Source organism: Artemia franciscana, unplaced genomic scaffold, assembly GCF_032884065.1.
Source record: "Artemia franciscana unplaced genomic scaffold, ASM3288406v1 Scaffold_1109, whole genome shotgun sequence".
Classification (NCBI taxonomy): domain Eukaryota; kingdom Metazoa; phylum Arthropoda; class Branchiopoda; order Anostraca; family Artemiidae; genus Artemia; species Artemia franciscana.
In genome coordinates this window covers 15,484-41,689 of record NW_027062742.1, presented here as the reverse complement: position 1 = coordinate 41,689, position 26,206 = coordinate 15,484, and the positions used below count along the sequence as shown (strand labels likewise).

At 35.6% G+C, this 26,206-nt stretch overlaps 1 protein-coding gene across 1 annotated transcript in view; it reads right to left on the bottom strand.

Annotated features, from left to right (window-relative positions):
• The window catches only part of LOC136042327 (exostosin-3-like), a 121,582-nt gene extending 113,765 nt beyond the window's left edge, over positions 1 to 7,817 (bottom strand). The window contains exon 1 of the mRNA XM_065727287.1: positions 7,634 to 7,817. The gene's annotated coding sequence lies outside the window, so the exon portion shown is untranslated. The remainder of the gene's footprint in view (positions 1 to 7,633) is intronic.
• Positions 7,818 to 26,206: the final 18,389 nt, after the last annotated feature.

Sequence of the window (26,206 nt, the reverse complement as noted above, 5' to 3'; positions counted from 1 at the left end):
TAACAAAAAATTGAAATGAATGAATAATGGAATAACTTCGAAAAATGTTAAACACAAGAAGACAGGAGAACCATTGCGCCGAAACTAGTAATTAGTAACAATGAAGTCCCCCCACAACAAAAAACCTGTACAAAAGAGTCTTTAAAAGCGGGGGGTTTGGGGGGCGGCAGCCCCCAACTGCCTCTCCTAATTCCTGTACGTTTTGAGGTTCGACTTTGGGACGCAGCCTCTTTAACTCTTTAAGAAAACGAAGTTTTTTTCATATTATTTTCGTATATAAATTCAGAAATAAACTTTATCAGAGATATTCTTTTTGGTAATGGATACCCCATTCCTTTTGTCAATAAAATAATTAACCGTAGAATAAAAAGACATTCTTGTAGAATCGAAGAAGATACTTTACAATGTGAGGCTACTGATAAGCCCTCAGATATTGTCTATCTTCCGTATATCCCAAAGATCAATACAAAATTAAAAAATATTTGCACAAAAAATAACCTGTACGTAGTTTTTACTAATAATTTTTAAAATCGTCAATTTCTTAAACTCGGGTAAAGATAAGACCCCAGTTACTCGCCAAAGAGGGGTCTATCAAATACCATGTGATTTCGGAAAATACTATGTCGGCAGGACTCATCAGAATCTAGACCAACGGTTACAACAGCACAAAAATGACATACACAAGGCCTTAATTTCAAATAGTTCCAACAACTCCTTTGATTCTGCTTTAGGTTAGCATATATTTAATAATTTGTCCCACATGATACTTTTTGAAAACTCTTCACTCATTTGTAATGATTTGGGAATAAAACAGGTGGTTCGAGAATCAATCGAAATTAATCTCAAAATAAATAATAATATTTCTTTGAACAGAGACTTGGGGGAATACTCACTAAATTCTTTATGCTCAAATTTAATTAAAAATGATCTAACAAAATATTTTACTAAACCGATTTATAATAGTACTGAACCAACTACGAAAAGGCCTTTGAGAAAGGCTGCTAAACAAGCAAGATTAGCTTTAAGAAATTGCATCTAATCATTTTATTCTCTTCAGTTTGAATGAGCTTATATTCTCATTTCATTCTTTTCGCCAGTCCTGGTTGAACTTCGTTGAAGTAAGGATGCTAGGGCTATTTTTAAAAAGAGTTTTAAAAAGTGTTTTTAATTACTCGGTTTTAATCCTCACAATTTGATGTAAGTTCTATATATATATATATATATATATATATATATATATATATATATATATATATATATATATATATATATATATATATATATATATAGTTTCTCTCTTATTCTTGTATTGTACTGAAGACGGCCCTTGGACATAGGGCCGAAATATCTACAGAAATAATTTCCATTGTCTTGAAATTTTCCCTATTGTCTCTACGTTGTATTTGTTTGTTAAAGGAGATGTTCGCTCTTCAACGCCTTACTCTTTAAGCTTAAGTTTTTATTGTTTTATGAAGTTGAGTTGTGACAAAGAGTCAAACTTCACCGTAAATAATTATGCGTTGAGGAGGCTTTTCAATAATGCAGAACAAAATGGCTATCTCAGAATTTTAATCAGGTAACCTTTAGAGAAAAGGTGGATAGGAGGGGGGCCAGTTGCCCTCTAATATTTTGGGTCACTTTAAAGGGCACTAGAACTTTTAAGTGGCGTTAGTGTCCCCCTTTTTTAAAAATAAGGCCAGTTTTTGCAGCCTTTTACGTATGGGTAAGACTAATCTTGATGAAACTTATATATTTAAAATTTCGATTCTGTTGATGTATATATTGGTATCAAAATTCTGTTTTTTAGAGTTTCGGTTTCTGCTGAGTCGGATCGCTCCTTACTACAGTTCACTACTAAGAATTGTTTGAAAACTATGTCTAGATAAAAATGCACTGACTGACTCCTTTGAGAAGGAGTTATATTGTACATAACCTTAAAATGGGCAGTTACGAAATACTCTCGTGAGAAATTTCATAAAACTCTTCCCGCTTGATTTTTATTTTAAATTTCATTTTTGATCTTGAAAAATCTGATTTGTCAAAATTATGTCTAGGTTTTTTAATTCTAGTAGTAGTAAATGTACAATAATTTAGTATCAATTAGCATTCAAACATAATAAGAAACAAACCAATACTTTATTTAAAAAAATAATAGTAAACAAAAAACTGAAAAATAATAGTAAAGTAAATAACTACTATAAGTAAATAACTAAATAACTACTACTAATAGTAGTAAATGTACAATAATTTTGTATCAATTAGCATTCAAACATAATAAGAAACAAACCAATACTTTATTTAAAAAAATAATAGTAAACAAAAAACTGAAAAATAATAGTAAATAACTTAAAATTATCTGGAATTTGGAATCCATACCTCAATCTTATTAATCTGGAATTCATACCTCAATCTTCGATATTTGAGATTCTATGTTTTCGATGCAACCTAAAAGAGTTATTATCTTAGGTGTTTTTTTTTTGTAAATTTTCAGTCTCTTCTTCTATAAATGAGGCTGAAACGTACTTACTTTACGGTCTTCTCTTCATAATAATTATGCTATTGGCCATGATGTGAACTGGCCTTAATATGATAAAAGGGATTCAAATCTGTGCGGCCTTAAGAACAGTTCACCCAATAGTTGATAATTCATCTGAGACTCCATTGTGAAAACGAAGTGTGAACTTGCTTTAATACTTTATTTTCGTGTTTTCTTCTTTTTCTCCTTTTTTGAGACCACTATCTACATTATATCATAATGTACACTATATCAACGATCGTAAACAAGTTACGGATTCGTAATTTCATCTTCCATTTTTCTAGCCAAATCATAATCAATTAGTGTTACGTTGAAATTGACGTCTATAAGCATATTATTTGCCCTTAGATCTTTATGAACAATTCCACACTCTTCTAATTTTGCAACTATAGACACTATTTGTTGGAATTTTTTAAGGACTAGACATTCACTCAACCAGTTTTCCCTTATTCCATGTTTCTGCAGTTGTTCTTTAAAATCGATCATGACGCTGATAAAAACATCCAAACTAAGCCAATTTTCTTGGAATTCGGTAACAATAATGGCATTTTTTTCGTCAACATAAAAGTCAATATATTTTAAGCAACCATTTATGTCTTTGAATTTTTTCAGCCAATAAATTTCCGCTGGGATAATAATTCCGGATAATTCATCTCGGATAGAGATCTTCTAATTTTACGGCGACTTTTCTTCCGTTGTTCTTCCCTTTGGCAAGAAAGACATCTCCATTTCGTCCATTTCCTAGTTTAATCTGGCTCAAGCAGTATTCATCATTAAACATATCCATACTTGTCCTTAATCTCATTACCGGGTTACAGGTTCCAATGGAAGCATAGCTAATGTTTGAAGGCACACCATCACATACAGCTCGAGAAATCACAGCTTTAGCAAGGCTCATACTTTTTTTCACTCCTAACCCTGCCATTTCCTGAATTCGCCTTAAGTCCAAGTATATTTTGCTTTTCAGTTTACTGAACAGATTTTTATAAGGATTGTGATACTGTTCTTCGTCGCCAAAATGTGATATTGTTTCCACATATAAACTATCTTTCAAACAGTTCGTGGTAACGAACTGTAGTAAGGAGCGATCCGGCTCAATAGTAACCAAAACTCTAAAAAATTGAATTTTGATATCAATAGCTACATCAAAAGAATCGCATTTTAATGCTGATTTTAAATATATAAGTTTCATCAAGTTTAGTCTTACCCATCAAAAGTTACGAGCCTGAGAAAATTTGCCCTATTTAGGAAAATAGGGGGAAACGCCCCCTAAAATTCGTAGGATCTTAACGAAAATGACACCATCAGATTCAGCGTATCAGAGAACCCTACTGTAGAAGTTTCAAGCTCCTATCTACAAAAATGTGGAATTTCGAATTTTTTGCCAGAAGACAAATCACGGGTGCGTGTTTATTTGTTTGTTTTTTTTTGTTTTTTTTTTTGTTTTTTTTTTTCCCCAGGGGTCATCGTATCGACCAAATGGTCCTAGAATGTCGCAAGAGGGCTCATTCTAACGGAAATGAAAAGTTCTAGTGCCCTTTTTAAGTGACCAAAAAAATTGGAGGGCACCTAGGCCCCCTCCCACGCTCATTTTTTCTCCAAAGTCAACAGATCAAAATTTTGAGATAGCCATTTTGTTCCGCATAGTCAAAAACCATAATAACTATGTCTTTGGGAATGACTTACTCCCCCAAAGTCCCTGGGGGTGGGGCTGCAACTTACAAACTTCGACCAGTGTTTACATATAATAATGGCTATTGGGAAGTGTACAGTCGGTTTCAGGGGATTTTTTTGGTTTTGGGGGTGGGGTTGAGGGGAGGGGGCTATTTGGGAGGATCTTTCCATGGAGAAATGTGTCATGGGGGAACAGAAATTCAATGAAAAGGGCGCAGGATTTTCTAAAATTACTATAAAAAAACAATGAAAAAATAAACATGGAAATTTTTTTTTTCAATTGAAAGTAAAGAGTAGCATTGAAACTTAAAACGAACAGAGATTATTACGCATGTGAGGGGTTCTAAAAATACTTTAGCATAAAGAGCGAGGTATTTAGGAGGAGATTAATACCTCGCTCTTTATGCTATAGTATTTTTAGTAATTTCAACTATTCATTCTACGGCCTTTCTGATTCAGGGGTCATTCTTAAAGAATTGGGACAAAACTTGCGATTTAGTGTAAAGAAAGAGGTATTGACGAGGGTACAAACCCTCTCATATACATAATAAAAATTAAAGAAAATAAAAGTTTGTTACGTAAGATAATTCTTAAGTTACGTATATTTTTTACTAATAGAAAAATTCGTTAAAAATAAAAATTTATAGTTGCCTTTTTATGTAACCGAAAAATTGCATAGCAACTAGGCCTCCTTTCCCATCCCTTATTTCTCAAAATCGTCTGATCAAAACTAAGAGAAAGCCATTTAGCCAAAAAAGGAATTAATATGCAAATTTCATTTTAATAATTTATGTGTGGAGAGCCAAAATCAAACATGCATTAGTTCAAAAACGTTCAGAAATTACATAAAAAAAAACTAGTTTTTTTAACTGAAAGTAAGGAGCGACATTAAAACTTAAAACGAACAGAAATTACTCCGTATATGAAATGGGTTGTCCCCTCCGCAATCCCTCGCTCTTTACGCTAAAGTTTGACTCTTTGCCACAATTCTGCTTTTTAATACAATTCATGTCTCTTAACCCCCTTGCATGTGCATCAATGTTGTAACTGTAATAATTACCAAGAGGCCAACCCGTCTTCGCTGGTCGAAATTTGAGCTTGGCTGTAGGAATATTCCTTCGAAAATTCCCATTTGAAAAATGACGCAATACGAAAGGAATCTTAAGAAAGCTAGAAACATGAAACTTATTTGCATGCAATCTTGGAAAGAAATAACATTCGTGAAGGAATTAAATGACTAATAGATTTTAGATTTTTTCATGTATATATTTATAGCCTAGCTGTCTGTAGCCTAGTTAATGTTATTCTTGGAAAGGAATAGCATTTTAAAGGATTCACTTATAGCCTTTAGCCTAGCTAATGTCTTTCTTGGAGAGGAATAACATTTAGAATGAATTACCACTTGCAAATTTCTGTCAAGTTTTCTTTTTGTAATTTATTCTAAATTCTAAATATATTTAAATTTTATCAAACAGTTCGTGGTAACGAACTGTAGTAAGGAGCGACCCGGCTCAATAGTAACCAAAACTCTAAAAAATGGAATTTTGATACCAATAGCTATATCAAAAGAATCGCATTTTAATGCTGGTTTTAAATATATAAGTTTCGTCAAGTTTAGTCTTACCCATCAAAAGTTAAGAGCCTGAGAAAATTTGCGTTATTTTAGAAAATAGGGGGAAACACCCCCTAAAAGTCATAGAATCTTAACGAAAATCACACCATCAGATTCAGCGTATCAGAGAACCCTACTGTAGAAGTTTCGAGCTCCTATCTACAAAAATGTGGAATTTTGCATTTTTTGCCAGAAGGCAGATCACGGATGCGTGTTTATTTGTTTTTTTGTTTTTTTTTCCCAAGGGGTGATCGTATCGACCCAGTTGTCCTAGAATGTTGCAAGAGGGCTCATTCTAACGGAAATGAAAAGTTCTAGTGCCCTTTTTAAGTGACCAAAAAAATTGGAGGGCACCTAGGCCCCCTCCCACGCTAATTATTTTCCCAAAGTCAACGGATCAAAATTCTGAGATAGCCATTTTATTCAGCGTAGTCGAAAAACCTTTTAACTATGTCTTTGGGGACGACTTACTCCCCCACAGTCCCCGTGGGAGGGGCAACAAGTTACAAACTTTGACCTGTGCTTACATATAGTAATGGTTATTGGGAAGTATACAGGCGTTTTCAGGAGGATTTTTTTGGTTGGGGGGAGGGGTTGAGAAGAGGGGGAAATGCTGGGGGAACTTTCCGTCGAGAATTTGTCATGGGAAAAGAAAACTTCCATGAAGGGAGAGCAGGATTTACTAGCATTATTTAAAAAAATAAAATAAAAAATAAATGTGAAAAAGCTTTTTCAGCTTGAAGTAAGTAACAGCAATAAAACTTAAAACAAACAGAAATTATTACCCATATAAGGGGCTCACCTCCTTATGATACCTAGCTCTTTACGCTAAAGTATTTTTAGTAATTTCAACTATTTATTCTACGGCTTTTGTGATTCAGGGGTCATTCTTAATGAATTGGGATAAAATTTAAGCTTTAGTGTAAAGAGCGAGGTACTGACGATGGGGCGAATCCCCTCATATATGTAATAAAAACATGAGAATACGAAAGTTATTTACGTAAGCTAATTTATAAGCTACGTAAATCTTTTACCAATAAAAAGATTCGTAAAAAATATAAAGTTCTAGTTGCCTTTTTAATTAACCAAAAAATCGGAGGGCAACTAGGCTTCGCCCCCGCTCTTTTTTTCTCAAAATCATTCGATCAAAATTATGAGAAAGCCATTTAACCCCCCCCCCAAGAAAAATATTCAAATTTCGTTTTGATTATTCCTCTGCGGAGAGCCAAAATCAAAACATGCATTGATTCAAAAACGTTCAGAAATTAAATACAAAAAAACAAGTTTTTTCAACTGAAAGTAAGGAGTGACATCAAAACTTAAAACGCACAGAAATTACTTCGTATATGAAAGAGGCTGCTTCCTCATCAACGCCCCGCTCTTTACGCTAAAGTTTGACTCTTTCTCTCAATTCTTCTTTCTAAAACAGTAAAAAACTTTAGCGTAAAGAGCGGGGCGTTGATGAGGAAGCAGCCTCTTTCATATACGAAGTAATTTCTGTGCGTTTTAAGTTTTGATGTCACTCCTTACTTTCAGTTGAAAAAACTTGTTTTTTTGTATTTAATACAACCAAGAATAAATTCATACCGATCTGAACTTGCGTCTCTTTGCTGAAATTGGTTGAAATTCAAGTGTCTTTTCACATGTGGTTTTACAGCATACAAAGCATCAACAGGTTGGAGAGGCTTCAAGAAAAAGCTACTATTCCGCATGCTAACAGCAAACATAGATTTGTATACGCTATTAAATTCACCCAAAACAGCTACTTTTTGCAGATACTATAGCATTACATTGTCAAAAATTCTCTTTACCTTACTCATGTAGTAATGCATTATAGGTGAAGTGCGGTAAATTACAGCGTTAATTCCGACCATCACTTTTTGTATAATCGGTGTCAAGTTTTCAAGCTGCTTGTATTCCACTTCACTGACCACCTTCTTTATATACACAGGATTTTTCATTCTGGAAGAGATACACATTTCTGTTCTGTTGTTCAAGTGATCATCATATTGACAAGTAGTTTGGTTCCACCCAATACTTTCTTGAGTCTTTCGAAAAGGTAAGGAGTCAGCACACGAAAGTTTCTTGTAGTTTTGCCAATTAGTATTTGATTTTGCTCCATTCCCAAGATCCAAATAACCGTCCTTAGGTATAACATCTATAGGGATAGACTTGATGGATTTACTCTCTAATTTTACAGAACATAATAAGTCAGTATTAAAATTTGATACGCTCATTAATTTTTGCAAATGATTTAACAGTTCATTGTCAAAATTCTCTTTACCTTACTCATGAAGTAATGTAGTATATCCGAAGCACGGTAAACTGCAGTTTTAATTCCAAACATAACTTTTTGTATAATCGGTGTCATGTTTTCAAGATTTTTTATTCCACTTCACTGACGCCTTGTTTATATAAACATGATTTTTCATATTGGCAGAGATACACATTTCAGTTCTATTATTCAAGTAATTATCATAGTGACGAATGGAACCAGCCATCACTTCCTTCAGTCTTTTGAAAGGGCAAAAAGTTGAAACACAGCTTAGACAACCATCTATGTCTTTGAATTTTTTCTGCCAAAAAATGTCCACTGGGATACTTTTTGGCAGAAAAAGTATATTATTTACGAATGATTATGATTGTATATATATATATATATATATATATATATATATATATATATATATATATATATATATATATATATATATATATATATATATATATAATTGTCCATGGGAAAAACAATCCGTATTCAGATCTATACCTCATTATTCTAATGATGAGTCCCTGTGTCCCGGTCGTCATTTATATTCCCTGTGTCCCGGTCGTCATTTGTGTCCCGGTGTCCCAATTTGTAATTTCTCTTTGAGTGTACCGGTCGTCATTTATATTCCCTGTGTCCCAGTGTCCTGGTCGTCATTTGTGTCCTGGTCGTCATTTGTGTCCCGGTGTCCCAGTCTGTTATTTCTATTCGAACAATCCCTGTGTCCCGGTCGTCATTTATATATCCCGCCTGTGCCCCCGTTGTCCCCGTTGTAGTTGTGTACCTGTGTCCCTGTCGTCATTTATATTCCCTGTGTCCCGGTCGTGATTTGTGTCCCGGTGTCACAGTCTGTAATTTCTCTTTGAGGTTCCCGGTCGTCATTTATATTCCCTGTGTCCCGGTCGTCATTTGTGTCCCGGTGTCCCGGTATGTAATTTCATCAGTTGACAAACATGACGTCAGTCGACAAACATGACGTCAGTCGACACACAAACATGACGTCACTCGACATACACACACACAGACAACTTGTTTTTATATTTATAGATAACCTTACCTGAGTCAGCTTAAGATTGTCACTCGTTTGGTATTTTCAAAAGAATTTTCTGACATTTTTTAACATCTTGATTTTTATATTTATATTATTATTTTTTGGATGAGGGAGGGGGACAGGTTATCTTAGGCTTGTTAGAAATGTTTGTTGTGAGGAGTGTTGAGTTCAGTTTATTATTTGTTGTGGCTTGGTTTCAAATAGGCATTTGGAATTTTATTCAGTTTATTGGATAGTCCTATATTATTTTTTTTTTTTGGGGGTTGGGGATCTCTTAAAATCTAATATTTCATAAAATCTAATAAAATCTTAATATTTCAAAATAATTTCTAAGAATATAAGAATGCGCAACTTTGGTAAAGGGGTGTTGACATTAAAAATCGTTGGTCAAAATATGCAACTTTAAGACAGTTTCGACTTTAAGTCAGTGTATTTTATCTAGACATAGTTTTGAAACAATTTGTGGTAACGGACTGTAGTAAGGAGCGATCCGGCTCAACAGTAACCGAAACTATAAAATACAGAATTTTTATACCAATATATACATCAACAGAATCAGAATTTTATGTAAATTTAAATATGTAAGTTTCATCAAGATTAATCTTATCCATCAAAGGTTACAAGGCTGCGAAAATTGGCCTTATTTTCAAAAAAGGGGGAAACAAACGTTAATTAAAAGTTCTAATTCCCTTTTTTCGTGACCAAAACATTTAAGTGCAACTGGCCCCCTCCTACCCACCTTTTTCCTAAAGGTTACCTGATCAAAATTCTGAAATAGCCATTTTGTTCTGTATAGTTGAAAGCCTCCTCAACGCAGCTGCCCCCTCCTCAGCACATAATTATTTACAGTAAAGTTTGACTCTTTGTCACAACTCTACTTCTTAAAACAATAAAAAATTTAGCGTAAAGAGTGAGGCGTTGAAGAGTAAACAGCCTCTTTCACATACAGAATGATTTCTGTATGTGAAAAAAAAAATGCAAATTAAAGGTTCTAGGGCTATTTTTAAGTGACCCAACAGATTTGAGGGCTACTTGCCCCCCTCCTACCCACTTTTTCCTTAAAAGTTACCTGATCGAAATTCTGAAATAGCCATTTTGTTCTGCATTATTGAAAAGCCTCCTCAACGCAGATGTCCCCTCCTCTGCACATAAGTATTTACAGTTAAGTTTAACTCTCTGTCACAACTCTACTTCTTAAAACAATAAAAAATTTAGCGTAAAGAGTGAGGCGTTGAAGAGTAAACAGCCTCTTTCACATACAGAATAATTTCTGTATGTGAAACAAAAATGCAAATTAAAGGTTCTAGTGTCATTTTTATGTGACCCAACAGATTTGAGGGCTACTTGCCCCCTCCTACCCACCTTTTCCTTAAAGGTTACCTGATCATAATTCTGAGATAGCGATTTTGTTCAGCATAGTTGAAAGCCTCTTCAACGCAGCTGTCCCCTCCTCAGCGCATAATAATCAAACAGTTCGTGGTAACGAACTGTAGTAAGGAGCGACCCGGCTCAATAGAAACCAAAACTCTAAAAAATTGAATTTTGATATCAATAGCTACATCAAAAGAATCGCATTTTAATGCTGATTTTAAATATATAAGTTTCATTAAGTTTAGTCTTACCCATCAAAAGTTACGAGCCTGAGAAAATTTGCCCTATTTAGGAAAATAGGGGGAAACACCCCCTAAAAGTCGTAGGATCTTAGTGAAAATGACACCATCAGATTCAGCGTATCCGAGAACCCTACTGTAGAAGTTTCAAGCTCCTATCTACAAAAATGTGGAATTTTGTATTTTTTGCCAGAAGACAAATCACGGGTGCGTGTTTATTTTTTTGTTTTTTTTTTTTTTGTTTTTTTTTTTTCTTTTCCCCAGGGGTCATCGTATCGACCAAGTGGTCCTAGAATGTCGCAAGAGGGCTCATTCTAACGGAAATGAAAAGTTCTAGTGCCCTTTTTAAGTGACCAAAAAAATTGGAGGGCATCTAGGCCCCCTCCCACGCTCATTTTTTTCCCAAAGTCAACGGATCAAAATTTTGAGATAGCCATTTTGTTCAGCATAGTTGAAAACCATAATAACTATGTCTTTGGGGATGACTTACTCCCCAACAATCCCTGGGGGAGGGGCTGCAGGTTACAAACTTTGACCAGTGTTTACATATAGTAATGGTTATTGGGAAGTGTACAGACGTTTTCAGGGGGATTTTATTTTGTTTGGGGGTGGGGCTGAGGAGAGGGGGCTATGTTGGAGGATCTTTCCTTGGAGGAATCTGTCATGGGGGAAGAAAAATTCAATGAAAAGGGCGCAGGATTCTCTAGCATTACTATAAGAAAACAATGAAAAATAAACATGAAAACGTTTTTTCAAATGAAAGGAAGAAGCAGCATTGAAACTTAAAACGAACAGAGATTATTACGCATATGAGGGGTTCTAAAAATACTTTAGCATAAAGAGCGAGGTATTTAGGAGGAGATAATTACCTCGCTCTTTATGCTAAAGTATTTTTAGTAATTTCAACTATTTATTCTACGGCCTTTCTGATTCAGGGGTCATTCTTAAAGAATTGGGACACAACTTACGATTTAGTGTAAAGAACGAGGTATTAACGAGGTTACAAACCCCCTCATATACATAATAATAATTAAAGAATATAAAAGTTTGTTACGTAAGTTAATTCTAAAGTTACGTATATTTTTTGCTAATAAAAAAAATCGTTAAAATTAAAATTAATAGTTGCCTTTTTATGTAACGGAAAAATTGCATGGCAACTAGGCCTCCTTCCCCATCCCATATTTCTCAAAATCGTATGATCAAAACTAAGAGAAAGCCATTTAGCCAAAAAAGGAATTAATATGCAAATTTCATTTGAATAGTTTACGTGTGGAGAGTCAAAATCAAACATGCATTAATTCAAAAACGTTCAGAAATTACATAAAAAAAACTAGTTTTTTTAACTGAAAATAAGGAGCGACATTAAAACTTAAAACGAACAGAAATTACTCCGTATACGAAATAGATTGTTCCCTCCGCAATCCCTCGCTCTTTACGCTAAAGTTTGACTCTTTGCCACAATTCTACTTTTTAAAACAATTAAAAGCTTTAGCGTAAAGAGCGAGGGATTGCGGAGGGAACAATCTATTTCATATACGGAGTAATTTCTGTTCGTTTTAAGTTTTAATGTCGCTCCTTACTTTCAGTTAAAAAAACTAGTTTTTTTTATGTAATTTACGGTAAAGTTTGACTCTTTGTCACAGCTCTACTTCTTACAACAATACAAATTTAGCGTAAAGAGTGAGGTGTTGAAGAGTGAACAGCCCCTTTCACTTACAGAATAATTTCTATATGTGAAACAAACGTAAATTAAAAGTTCTACTTTTAAAAAAGTACACTTTTTTATTGACCCAAAGATTTGATGGCAACTGGCCCCCCTCCTGTCCACCTTTTCCTTAAAGGCTGCCTGATCAAAATTATGAGATGGCCATTTTGTTCAGCATAGTTGAAAGCCTCTTCAACGCAGCTGTCCCCTCCTCAGCGTCCCCAATATATGATGGAAAGGTAGTATTTATATCTGCCTTATAGGTTATTCTCACAGGATCTGAAATTCGCCAGCACAGGCATTTTTTTTTTGTTTTTACTTGGACTGAATTCTTGATGATTCACTGGCAAAAATCGAAACAAAAAATCAAATAAGATAGAATTTGAGTCTTGTTTATCTTTCATTTGAGTCTTGAATCTTTGATTCTTGTTTTTCTTTTGATTTTGCATTCGAGATATTTGGTCAGAATATTGGTAACTCAACGCTGAAATGAATTTAAGCATTTAAGAAAAAATTAGGAATGTGAGAGATTATCAGAAATTCGCGGTTTGGTGAGTAAGAGTCTGAGTTTTAGGGATAATTCTGTGAAAGAAAAATTAAAAATGTGAGAGATTATCAGAAATTTGAGGTTTGGTGAGTAGGAGTCTGAGTTTTAGGGATAATTCTGTGAAAGAAAGAGTTTGAACTGCGAGAGATTATTAGAAACTTGAGTTTTGGTGAGTTAGAGTCTGAGTTTTAGGGATGATTCTGTGAAAGAAAAATTAGAAATGTGAGTGATTATCAGAAATTTGAGTTATTGTGAGTAAGGGCCTGAGTTCTAGGGATAATTCTGTGAAAGAAAAATATTAGAAATGTGAGAGATTATCAGAAATTTGAGTTTTGGTGAGTAAGAGTCTGAGTTTTTGGAATAATTCGTCGAAAGAAAAAATTAGAAATGTGAAAAATTATCAGAAATTTGAGTTTTTTGAGTAAGAGTACGAGTTTTAGGGATAATTAAGTGAAAGAAAAAATTGAAATGTGAGAGATAATCAGAAATTTGAGTTTTGGTGAGTAAGAGTCCGAGTTTTAGGGATAATCCTGTGAAAGACAAAATTAGAAGGGTGAGAGACTATCAGAAATTTGAGTTTCGGTGAGTGAGAGTCTGAGTTTCAGGGATAATTCTGTGAAAGAACCGTGGAATTTTTTTTTTTAATATTTGGTCAGAATGTAGGCAGCTTTAATCTCGAACAGATTTATTGATTAAAAAAAAACAGAGTTGTGAAAAATTAACCGAAATAGGATTTTGGGTGAGTGAGTGTGAGTTCTAGGGACAGCTCTCTGAAAGATTCTGATCGGAGGTTCAAAAAAAAAGCGGAAGGCATCATTTTTCATTTGCAAAAATAACCACAATTAAAGTTTTGAATAAATGTATAACAGTTTTTGTTTTTGATTAAATAAAAAAAACAAGTTTTTTTTTAATTGAAAGTAAGGAGATACATCAAAACTTAAAACGAATAGAAATTATGACGTATGTGAAGGGAGGCTACTCTTCCTCAACACCTCGCTCTTTGCCCTAAGGTTTGAATTCTGTCCCAATGCTTTAAGAACGACTCCTGAAACATTATGTTCGTTTAATTATGACAATCATAACAAACAAGTTTTTTTTTAAGTACTAACAAACTTTGGCGTAAAGAGCAATGTGTTGACAACGGGGCAAACCCCCTCATGTACGTTAAAATTTCTGTTCGTTTTAAGTTTTATTATTGTTTCTTACTTTCAGTTGAAGAAACCTGTTTTTTCATTTAATTTTTGATCGTTTTTAAATAATGCCAGGAAATCTGGCTCCACCTCCAAAGAACAATCCCTTTCCCTACGGAAATATTCTGTGGACAATTCAAACTTGGTTATCATTTACCCCACAAATTTAACCATTTTATGTCCACGCGTAAAATTGAGTCGACAAAATGAAAGCAAGACATAAGAAGAATTTTGTATTGGATTTCTGGCAAATTCCCCCCGTGTAAAATTTCTACTAAAAAGTTCACCCCCTAAAAACTTTCCTCCCCATGGAAAATTGTCTCTTTGGAACTCCTTCCCCCAGTAGAAAATCCCCCCCCCCAAAAAAACTGTATGTATACCTCCTAATAACAAATACTACACATAAACAATAGGCACATTTTGTAACTAAAAACCTTTCTCCAGGGGTCTTGGGTTTTTTCTTTATCTTCAAAAGTATAGCTATTGGGTATTTCTACCATGGTGAACAGAATGGTTGTCTCAAAAATTTTATCGGATGATTTTGGAGAAAAGGGGGCGTGAGAGGGGGCCTTGTTGCTTCCAATGTCTTCGGTCACTTTAAAAGGGCACTAGATTTTTAATTTCCATTCGAATCAGCCCTCTCTCAATGTTCTAGGACCACTGGGTTGGTGCGATCACTCCAGAAAAAAAAAACAAAAAACAATTAAACACTCATTAGTGATCTTTCTTCTGGCAAAAAATACAAAATCGCACATTTTTGCTGATAGGAGCTAGAAAACTCTATAACAGGATTATCCTGAATCTGACGGTGTGATTTTCATTCGTTTTTTTTCCCTTTAAGGGGGGGGCTGTTCCCCCTTTTCAAAAATGAGGTAAATTTTCTAAGGCTCGTAGCCTTTGATGAATAACATTAACTTAATGAATATATATATATATATATATATATATATATATATATATATATATATATATATATATATATATATATACTAGCTGGTATACCAACTAACTAGTTGGTGGGGGCGCTTCGCGCCCCCCCGCGCGCGTAAGTCGTTACGCGCCATATTAGTTACGCGCCGTTGTACTTGTGTCCCTATGTCCCACCTGTGAATATATATATATATATATATATATATATATATATATATATATATATATATATATATATATTATATATATATATATATATATATATATATATATATATATATATATATATATATATATATATATATATATATATATATGTGTGTGTTTTTAACAACGTAAAACTTGCGAATATACAATATTCTTTGCTGTCCCATTGTCTGTGCATATAAATAGATTGTCAGGTTTAACGACTCTTGAACATGCAACATATAATGGTCCATGGGAAAACAATCCGTATTCAGATCTATACCTCATGATTCTAATGATCGCCCTTCAGCTTTGTTGATGGTGATTGCTAATCGACGATTCCCTGTGTCGCCATCGTCATTTATATATCCCCCTAAGCCCCCCGGCGTCCCTGTTGTAGTTGTGTCCCTGTGTCCCGGTCGTCATTTGTATTCCATGTGTCCCGGTCGTCATTTGTGTCCCGGTGTCCCAATCTGTGATTTCTCTTTGAGGGTCCCGGGCGTCATTTATATTCCTTGTGTCCCGGTTTCCCGGTCGTCATTTGTGTCCCGGTCTGTATATACATTCGTTTTTGAATTGGTCTTTTCTTAGGTTTTAGTTTTTTACCTTTTTTTTAGTTTTTTTAGTTATACCTCATGATTCTAATGATTGCCCTTGAGCTTTGTTGATGGTGATTGCTAATCGAACATTCCCTGTGTCCCCGTCGTCATTTATATATCCCCCTGTGCCCCCCAGCGTCCATGTTGTAGTTGTGTCCCTGTGTCCCGGTCGTCATTTATATTCCCCGTGTCCTGGTCGTCATTTGTGTCCCGGTGTCCCGGTCTGCATATACATTCGTTTTTGAATAGGTATATGATGAAATAAATTTTTGTATTTTTCCCCTTTTTTTTAGTTTTTTTTTTGGTTTTTACCTTTTTTAGTTTTTTTAGTTTTTTTTTCTTTTTATTTTTTTTCTTTTTTTTAGTTTTGTTTTTCTCCTTTATTTTTCATTTTTTTTTCCTTTTTCATTTTATTTTCTTTTTTAGTTTCTTTTAGCTTTTTAGCTTTTTTAGTTTTTTTTTCTTTTTAGTTTTTTACGTAAAATTTGCGAATATACAACATTCTTGGCTTTCCCATTGTCTGTGCATATACAAAGCCGTATGTAATAATAATGACGTCATATACAAACGCTCTTTTCACAAACAAACAAACATGCATACACACAACTCGTTTTTATATAGATAGATAGATAGATAGATACAATACAAATTAACTGCGTAAAACTTGCGAATATACAACATTCTTCGCTGTCCAATTGTCGCTGCATATAAATAGATTGTCAGGTTTACCGACCCTCGAACATGCAACGTACAATTGTCCATGGGAAAAACAATCAGTATTAAGATCTATACCACATTTTTCTAATGATTGACCTTCAGCTTTGTTAATGGTGATTGAAAATGCTGATCGAATTGGGAATTGCAATCTTTTAAATTGAAAAGGTAGATCCGTTGGAATCATGGGAATGCGAGGAATAAGAACAGCCTCACCCTCAAAAAGCCCTGTCAAGATTGTGGCCTCTATTAGGTTTTCCATTGTTTTTTTTTACGACAAGTTGCGTGCCATTGCAAAGCTTTGGTGGGTTGATATTTCTTAAAAGTATTATTGGTACGCCTATTTTTAGTTGTAGCACGTGTGGTGGAAACCCTGAAAGATCTATGGAATTTAAAAATTCAGATGGATAATTAACCGCTTCATTAGGTTCCAAAACTGTGTCGACTGACTTGTAAAGGACTGCCTGGTCTCGAATCTTGGTCAAAACAATATTGTTGATTTCGTGGACGTCTATATTTTTGGGTGCGAGAATCGCTCTTTCACTTAGCCATTTATTATTTTTATAATTTTTTAAAATATTCGGAAATACTTTTTCAATCAATTCATTTTTGGACGGCACTAAATTACAGAAATCAGCAGGTAGTTGTATACGTCCTGAAATTGAGTCTACTGGGAGCTTTCCGTTTCCAATTGCCAGCAAATGATCTGAAAATGTTTGACCAGAGTCATCGTTTTGCAATCGGACACGCAAATTTGTATTTAATTTTAATATTTTTACGTGTGCCCATAAATTAGAATTTTTCAGGCAAGCATTTATTTTGACTTCCCTCTCAAATCTTGACATCCCTCAAAAAAGGATTTTGACTTCCCTGTCAAATCTTTCAAGCATTGATCCAGAGCCTCGAGCGATTTTTTGTGTGCCATTGTGCACTCATCCCAAATAATAAGTTTGCATTGCTGCAATACTTTACCCATCCCAGATGATTTGGAAATATTGCACGTGGGAGTTTCTGTAGAATGCAAATTCAGAGGCAATTTCAAAGCGGAATGAGCAGTTCTTCCACCAGGCAGCAATGTTGCGGCTATTCCGGACGACGCAATTGCCAACGCTATATCATTTTTTGATCAAATTGATGCCAGAATCAGTTTTATCACAAACGTTTTACCAGTACCTCCTGGCGCATCCAAAAAGAAAATTTCTCCAACGTTGTTATCGACACAATGCATTATCGTATCATAAATGTCTTTTTGTTCCGACGTTAACTTGGAAATGTTATTTTGTACATACGACAATAGATCACTCGTACTGTAACTTTGTTCACGATCCAATTCTACACATGTCGAAACAGCAGCGATACGGTTAGGTGAAGGCATTCCCAAATCCTGAAGAGGTTTGTTTGCCATACGTACGCACAAATCTTCTATAATAACTAAAGTGTACTTATAAATTTCTGATGTAAAATCAAAAGTCATATCTGACGTCTCTAACTGTTTTCGATGGAGTATATCTTCGGACATTTTTGACTTATATTTTTCCCATAACTCAGTAGGAGCTGATGGAGAGCAAGTTGTTAAAATGATGCCAAACAATGCACGAATTTTACTTGGGGTTGACGTTTCGCACGTCAACCCCATTGATGCAGTTATCCCATTGATGCAGTTATCCCAGTGTTGGTCATTCTCCAATAAATTCAGAGCTTGGCATGCACTACGGTAAGTGTTATGTATAGTACAGTTTACAGTTCTCAAATACTCAAAGGATGTCGGACCGGGTACATTCACCAAAAGCAGGCGTAGAAAGAAGCATTTATGTTGATTGGGGCGAACGGTGTAGAGTCTTCCTATTGTGGTATCTTTGAAGATGGTAGGTTGGCCGTCGACTGACTTACCCTGTTTTCGACGTTCAAATACTTTGTTTTTAGTATTCCATGTGTAATACGAAGGCACTTCAGTATACAGCAGTTTTTTTGCAAAAGAATCATTTTTGCAAAGCGAAAAAAAAGCTGTTAATGTTGTATCCGGTGGATTCAGGGAATGCCAGGCGATAACTTTCAGGTTGCTCTGATTCCTCGGCACGCTTTCTTTTCTTACTTTCTCTATCAGCAGCAAGCCTGATTTCTTGCTGTTCTTGTGAATCCTTGGCACGCTTTCTTTTTTTACTTTCTCTATCAGCAGCAAGCCTGATTTCTTGCTGTTTTTGTGATTCCTCGGCCCACCTTCTTTTTTCACTTTCTCTTTTAGCAGCAAGTCTGCTTTCGCATTGCTCTGGTAGTTCCTCGACACACATTCTGTTCTTTCTTTCTCTATCAGCCTCAAGCCTGTTTCCTTGCTGTTCTTTTGATTCCTCGGCACGCCTTCTTTTTTCACTTTCTCTTTTAGCAGCAAGTGTGCTTTCGCGTTGCTCTGGTAGTTCCTCGACACGCTTTCTGTTCTTTCTTTCTCTATCAGACTCAAGCCTGTTTCCTTGCTGTTCTTTTGATTCCTCGGCACGCTTTCGTTTCTGACTTTCTCTATCAGCAGCAAGTTTTTTGGCATAGACTCTTTGAGCATCTTCATCGGCTTCTGCCATTGTAAGTTCATCAGTCATTTGAAACTTAAACATTAATAGATTTCTACATGAGCATATATGTCTTAAATATCTTTAATGACGTCACCGTCATAGCAAAACTGACGACAACTAACTTCATGACGTCAGTCGACACAGAAATATGACGTCACCTGATCCACAGACAGACAACTTATTTATCTATCTATCTATATATATATAAATAAGTTGTCTGTCTGTCTGTGGATCAGGTGACGTCATGTTTCTGTGTTGACTGACGTCATGAAATTAGTTGTCGTCATTTTTTGCTTCGACGGTGACGTCATCAAATATATATAAGACATATGTTCACGTAGAAATCTATTAATGTTTAAGTTTAAAATGACTGATGAACTTACAATGGCAAAAGCCGATGAAGATGCTCAAAGAGTGTATGCCAAAAAACTTGCTGCTGATAGAGAAAGTCAGAAAAGAAAGCGTGCCGAGGAATCAAAAGAACAGCAAGGAAACAGGCTTGAGGCTGATAGAGAAAGAAAGAACAGAAAGCGTGCCGAGGAATCAAAAGAACAGCAAGGAAACAGGCTTGAGGCTGATAGAGAAAGAAAGAACAGAAAGCGTGCCGAGGAACCTTCAGAGCAACGCGAAAGCAGACTTGCTGCTAAAAGAGAAAGTGAAAAAAGAAGGCGTGCCGAGGATTCACAAGAACAGCAAGAAATCAGGCTTGCTGCTGATAGAGAAAGTAAGAAAAGAAAGCGTGCCGAGGAATCACAAGGGCTGCACCACCAGAGCCATTGAAGACTTTCCTTACTGGAACTATGTCAGAATCTAATTGTTTTTTGTTAAAAATCAGAAAATACAACTCATGTTTCCAAATGACGTCGTTTGGAGCCCAAATCGAAAATCCAGATAAATTTATGTCTACTTTCAAAGTAAAACGGCAAATTTATCATTGGGCAGGGTCCCTTCTACCATTCTCAGGCGAGAATCATAAATTTTTACAATTGTACTTCATCAGTGATAGAAATTCTGAATTGAATGCACGTTGCGAAATTTCTCCCAACGTTGAAAGGACAATCGTTTCCCAATTTCAACATCTTTTCCACGAAAATAATAATTTAGTGCGTCTGTTCAAAACAGCCATCGATTTGATGCCTACTGATACGCATAAAATTGTTATTTCCGCTGACAAAACGCCTCCTGGCCAACTTGTGCGTAGATACAATGCTCCAACTATCGACGAAGTGGCAATCGTTATGGTCGGTGATCAGTTTTTACCTCGAGATATTATTCTTCATAAGCGGAACGCTCATTTGTTAAGAATTACTGAAACTCATCGATGCTGCGATGCCCTACAATATCCTATCATTTTTTGGGATGGAGCCGACGGCTATCACTTTAATATTAAATTGATGAATCCAGCCAATAACAAAGAAATGAATAAGAAATGCAGTGCAATGCATTATTATTCCTATAGACTAATGATTGGGCAGGATGAAGAAAATTATATTTTAAAATGCCGTGAATTGTTTCACCAATTTGTCGTTGATATGTATGCTAAAATTGAATCAGAACGTTTGCTATATATCCGCCTGAATCAGACCAGGATCCGCTCTGAACAATACATTCATTTGCGAGATGTAGTTATAAATGACGGTAATACCACAAACGTTGGAAGATTAACAATTTTACCTTCGTCATATGCTGGCAGTCCCCGTCATACGCATGAACATGCTCAAGATGCTATTGCGTATGTTCGTCTCTATGGTCGTCCAGATTTATTTATTACATTTACATGTAATCAATCTTGGGACGAGATACTGCAGCTTTTACTTCAAGGACAATGGGCGGTTCATAGGCATGACATTACGGCCCGTGTCTTCCGGCAAAAGTTGAAATCACTGATAAACTACACAGTAAAACTTGAAGTGTTTGGGTCAGTGCGATGCTGGATGTACTCAGTGGAATGGCAAAAACGAGGTTTGCCACACGCACATATACTAATCTGGCTACATAAAAAAATTACTTCGAACGAAATTGATGATGTGATTTCCGCTGAAATACCTGATAAAATGTCGATAAGGGGTGTATGTTGTATATTCGCAATTTTTACGTAGTTTGAAACATATATATAAATCTATATATATTCACAGGTGGGACACAGGGACACAACTACAATGACGCGTAACTAATATGGCGCGTAACGACTTACGCGCGCGGGGGGGCTTGGGGGGGCGCGAAGCGCCCCTCCAACTAGGTGATGGGGTGGCGCGAAGCGCCACCCCAACAGCTAGTATATATATATATATATATATATATATATATATATATATATATATATATATATATATATATATATTCGGAATCAGCATTATAAGCCAATTATTTGATATATTTGTTGGCGTCGAAATTCTGTTTTTTATATTTGTTGTGACTTGGTTAAGGGGCGTCGACATTAAAAATCATTGGTCAAAATATTCACCTTTAAGACAGTTTCTCAAAAAAGGGGGTTATTTTTCGACAAACTATACAGTAATAGCCGACACACGTCTACAGATATTCGCTGACACACGTGTACAGATATTTATTTTAAAAATTCACTCAAAAGAGAAACAAGAATCGACGCTAAAAATCAGCCAATTCTGAAAACTAAAAATCAGCTAAAATTGAAAACTAAAATTTCTTTACGTGACCATAAAAGTAATACATTCAGCACTGATTCGTGTTGAATCCTATCTGATGGAACCCCATCAATTTCGTCCCCTCAAACAAAGGTGGCATGACAGAGGTGAATCATCCATCTTTGATTGCAGGAATTGAGCCACGTCCGCCACGCTTTGCTAGCCTCTCAAGTACTTTAAAGAGCCACCCTATCTCGTCCATAATAAACTTTTTTTTGTTTGTGTGGCCAAACTATTTAGAATTGACTGGGCGGTCTTTCCATAACTTGTAGAGCTTGGATAAAAGCTCCAAACGAACAACAGAAAACTAAAAGCACATACATACTTTCCCATAAAAACTTTTGAAAAAACATAAAACTTCCCCTGTTTTGTACCAGAGATAGAAATGTTCAGTTTTCAGAAAACTTACTTCATCAGAAAAAGAGGATTTTAATTCTCCGAGTAAAGGGAGCAAAACTTTGTTTATTTCAGGAAAGAGTAGTCCCTTAAAATGCTATAGCATTCCTATTAGTACAACATTAAAAATTTAGTTCAAAGGAATTACCATTGCATAAATCTTTTTTGTCACTTAAAAAGGGCACTAGAACTTTCAATTTGCATTTGTTTCACATATACAAATATATCTATATGTGAAAGGGGCTGTTCACTCTTCAACGCCTCACTCTTTACGCTAAAGTTTTTATTGTTTTAAGGAGTTGATTTATGAAAAAGAGTCAAACTTCACCGTAAATAATTATGCGCTGAGGAGGAGAAAGCTGCGTTAAGGAGGCTTTTCAACTATGCTGAACAAAATGGCCATCTCAGAATTTTGATCAGGTAACCTTTAAGGAAAAGGTGGACAGGAGGGGGGCCAGTTGCCGTCAAATCTTTGGGTCAATTAAAAAGGGTACTAGAACTTTTATTTTAAATTCGTTTCACATATATAAATTATTCTGTATGTTAAAGGGGCTGTTGACTCTTCAAAGCCTCACTCTTTACGCTAATTTTTTTATTGTTTTAAGAAGTAGAGTTGTGACAAAGAGTCAAACTTTACCGTAAATTATTATGCACTAAGGAGGAGACAGCTGCGTTGAGAGGCTTTCAACTATGCTGAACAAAATCGCTATATCAGAATTATGATCAGGTAACCTTTAAGGAAAAGGTGGGTAGGAGGGGGGCAAGTAGCCCTCAAATCTGTTGGGTCACTTAAAAATGACACTAGAACTTTTAATTTGCATTTTTTTTTTCACATACAGAAATTATTCTGTATGTGAAAGAGGCTGTTTACTCTTCAACGCCTCACTCTTTACGCTAAATTTTTTATTGTTTTAAGAAGTAGAATTGTGACAAAGAGTCAAAGTTTACTGTAAATAATCATCTGCAGAGGAGGGGACAGCTGCGTTGAGGAGGCTTTTCAATTATTCAGAACAAAATGCCTATTTCAGATTTTCGATCAGGTAACCTTTAAGGAAAAGGTGGGTAGGAGGGGGGCAAGTAGCCCTCAAATCTGTTGGGTCACTTAAAAATAGCATTAGAACTTTTAATCTGCATTTTTTTTTTCACATACGAAAATTATTCTGTATGTAAAAGAGGCTATTTACTCTTCAACGACTCACTCTTTACGCTAAAGTTTTTATTGTTTTAATAAGTAGAGTTGTGACAAAGAATCAAACTTTACTGTAAATAATTATGTGCAGAGGAGGGGACAGCTGCGTTGAGGAGGCTTTTCAACTATGAAGAACAAAATGGCTATTTCAGAATTTTTATCAGGTAACCTGTAAGGAAAAGGTGGGTAGGAGGGGGGCAAGTAGCCCTCAAACCTGCAGCGTCACTTAAAAATAGTACTAGAACTTTTAGTTTTCATTTTTTTTCACATACAGAAATTATTCTGTATGTAAAAGAGGCTGTTTACTCTTCAACACCTCACTCTTTACGCTAAAGTTTTTATTGTTTTAAGAAGTAGAGTTGCGACAAAGAATAAAACTTTACTGTAAATAATTATGTACTGAGGTGGGGACAGCTGCGTTGAGGAGGCTTTTCAACTATACAGAACAAAATTGCTATTTCAGAATTTTGATCAGGTACCCTTTAGGAAAAAGGTGGATAGGAGGGGGCTAGTTGCACTTAAATGTTTTGGTCACGAAAAAAGGAAACTAGAACTTATAATTAACGTTTGTTTCCCTCTTTTTTGAAAATAAGGCCAATTTTCGCAGCCTCGTAACCTTTGGTGGATAAGATTAATCTTGATGAATCTTACATATTGAATTTACATAAAATTCTGATTCTGTTGATGTATATATTGGTATAAAAATTCCGTTTTTTAGAGTTTCGGTTACTGTTGAGCCGGATCGCTCCTTACTACAGTTCGTTACCACGAATTGTTTCAAAACTATGTCTAGATAAAAATACACTGACTTAAAGTCGAAACTGTCTTAAAGTTGCATATTTTGACCAACGATTTTTAATGTCAACACTCCTTTACCAAAGTTGCGCATTCTTATATTCTTAGAAATTCTTTTGAAATATTCTTAGAAATTCAAGACACATGCACAAAAAAACAAAACAAAAACCAAACATTAAGAGATTTTAAGAGACCCCCCCCCCAGAAAAAAATATAGGACTATCCAATAAACTGAAGAAAATTCCAAATGCCTATTTGAAACCAAGCCACAACAAATAATAAACTGAACTCAACACTCCTCACAACAAACATTTCTAACAAGCCTAGAATCACCTGTCCCCCTTCCTCATCCAAAAAATGATAATATAAATATAAAAGTCAAGATGTTAAAAATGTCAGAATTTTTTTTTAAAATATTAAACGAGTGACAATCTTGAGCTGACTCAGGTAGGTTATTATGTATGCAATATGACAAGCAAAGAGTGGATTAAAGTCAGACCTCACCGACGGAGTAAATAAAATATTCATACTCCTTGAATTGCAAAGATGATGCATAGACCTATCAGTGATGAAAGAAGGAGTATATTGAAGGACTGTGTGAACATCACCAAAAGTTGATGAAAAGTGAATGATGTGCATTCACTACAAAAAGTAGGAAAAGTCACTTCGAAAATTGCATTCATACAACAAAAATCAATCCTCTCCAAAAATATTCAATGTCTTCTCAGCTAAACGGGATCAGAGTTGGATCAATTCATTCAAACCAAACCTAAAAGAAGCTGAAGCAGATGCTGGAGAATTCCTATTCAGCGTTTTTTCAAGGTTGAAACTGGAAAGTACAGGAAAATTGGCTTAAACATCACTCGCTACAAAAGAATTCCAAACCAAATGAAGAGACGAAAAATCAAGGAGGCACACTCGTGCCTCTATAAAGAGGCGAACCACGACAATGTTAAGCGATCTTCGGTTCCAGTGGTCGCAGAGGGATGGGGAGGGATGCATTTCGTAGCCCGATCTCCAACTAAGAAACCTGCCAAATTTCACCCCCCTCCAACTTTTCCTTCATGGGGAAAATCTGGCCGAAGGTTTCGACCCGTCAACACCAGCCCCCCTTTAACGTTGTCCGATCGGGCTGAAAGTCACAGGTTAAGGTCCCCTAGGGCCCAGGAGCTTATCCGCGAAATTTCAGCTCGATCCTATAACTCCTTCCCTATTTTCAAGAAACCACGCATAGCCACTTAAAGTTCATGTTCTTTTTTTTCTCAAAGCCTACAGGTCACAGCCGACATCGGATCTGGGTGTACGAAGACTCATTCGATGCGGAATTTTCCGAGTAAGTGCCCTTGAAAGTTTCGTAGGAAAATCTTAACCCCCTGCAAGTTTCGACCCCCCAACCCCACCTCCCCTTTTAACGTTGTCCGATCGGGCTGAAATTCACAAGTTAAGGTCCCCTAGGGCCCAGGAGCCTATCCAGGAAATTTTAGATCGATCCGACAACTCCTTCCCTGTTTTCCAGAAACCACGCAATAGCTACTTAATTAACCCATTTCTCCATAAGAGCCCATGTTAATTTGAAATTTTTAAAAGTTATTTAGAAGTTATATTTCGACACATGCAAGTGATTCGCTCAGTCGGTAGAGCGTGGGACTTTTAATCCTCGGGTCAATGGTTCAAGTCCATTACGGGCGGTTTTTTTCACAACATCAAAATAAAAGTGCATAATTTTGATAACACATGGACAGCTTATCATTTGAGAGATAACAGAATATTAGCTTCTTATGAGCAAAAGAAACATTTCGGTCATTCTATCTATTTTTTTTCTATTTTATACAATGATTTAAAAGCGGGGGGGGGCGGCAGCCACCCAAATTCCTCTCCTAATTCCTGTACGAGGAGTACAGGAATTATTAAATTACATCCACCATGGATTGTAGAAAAACGTACAGAAATAATATGAAAAAAACTTCGTTTTCTTAAAT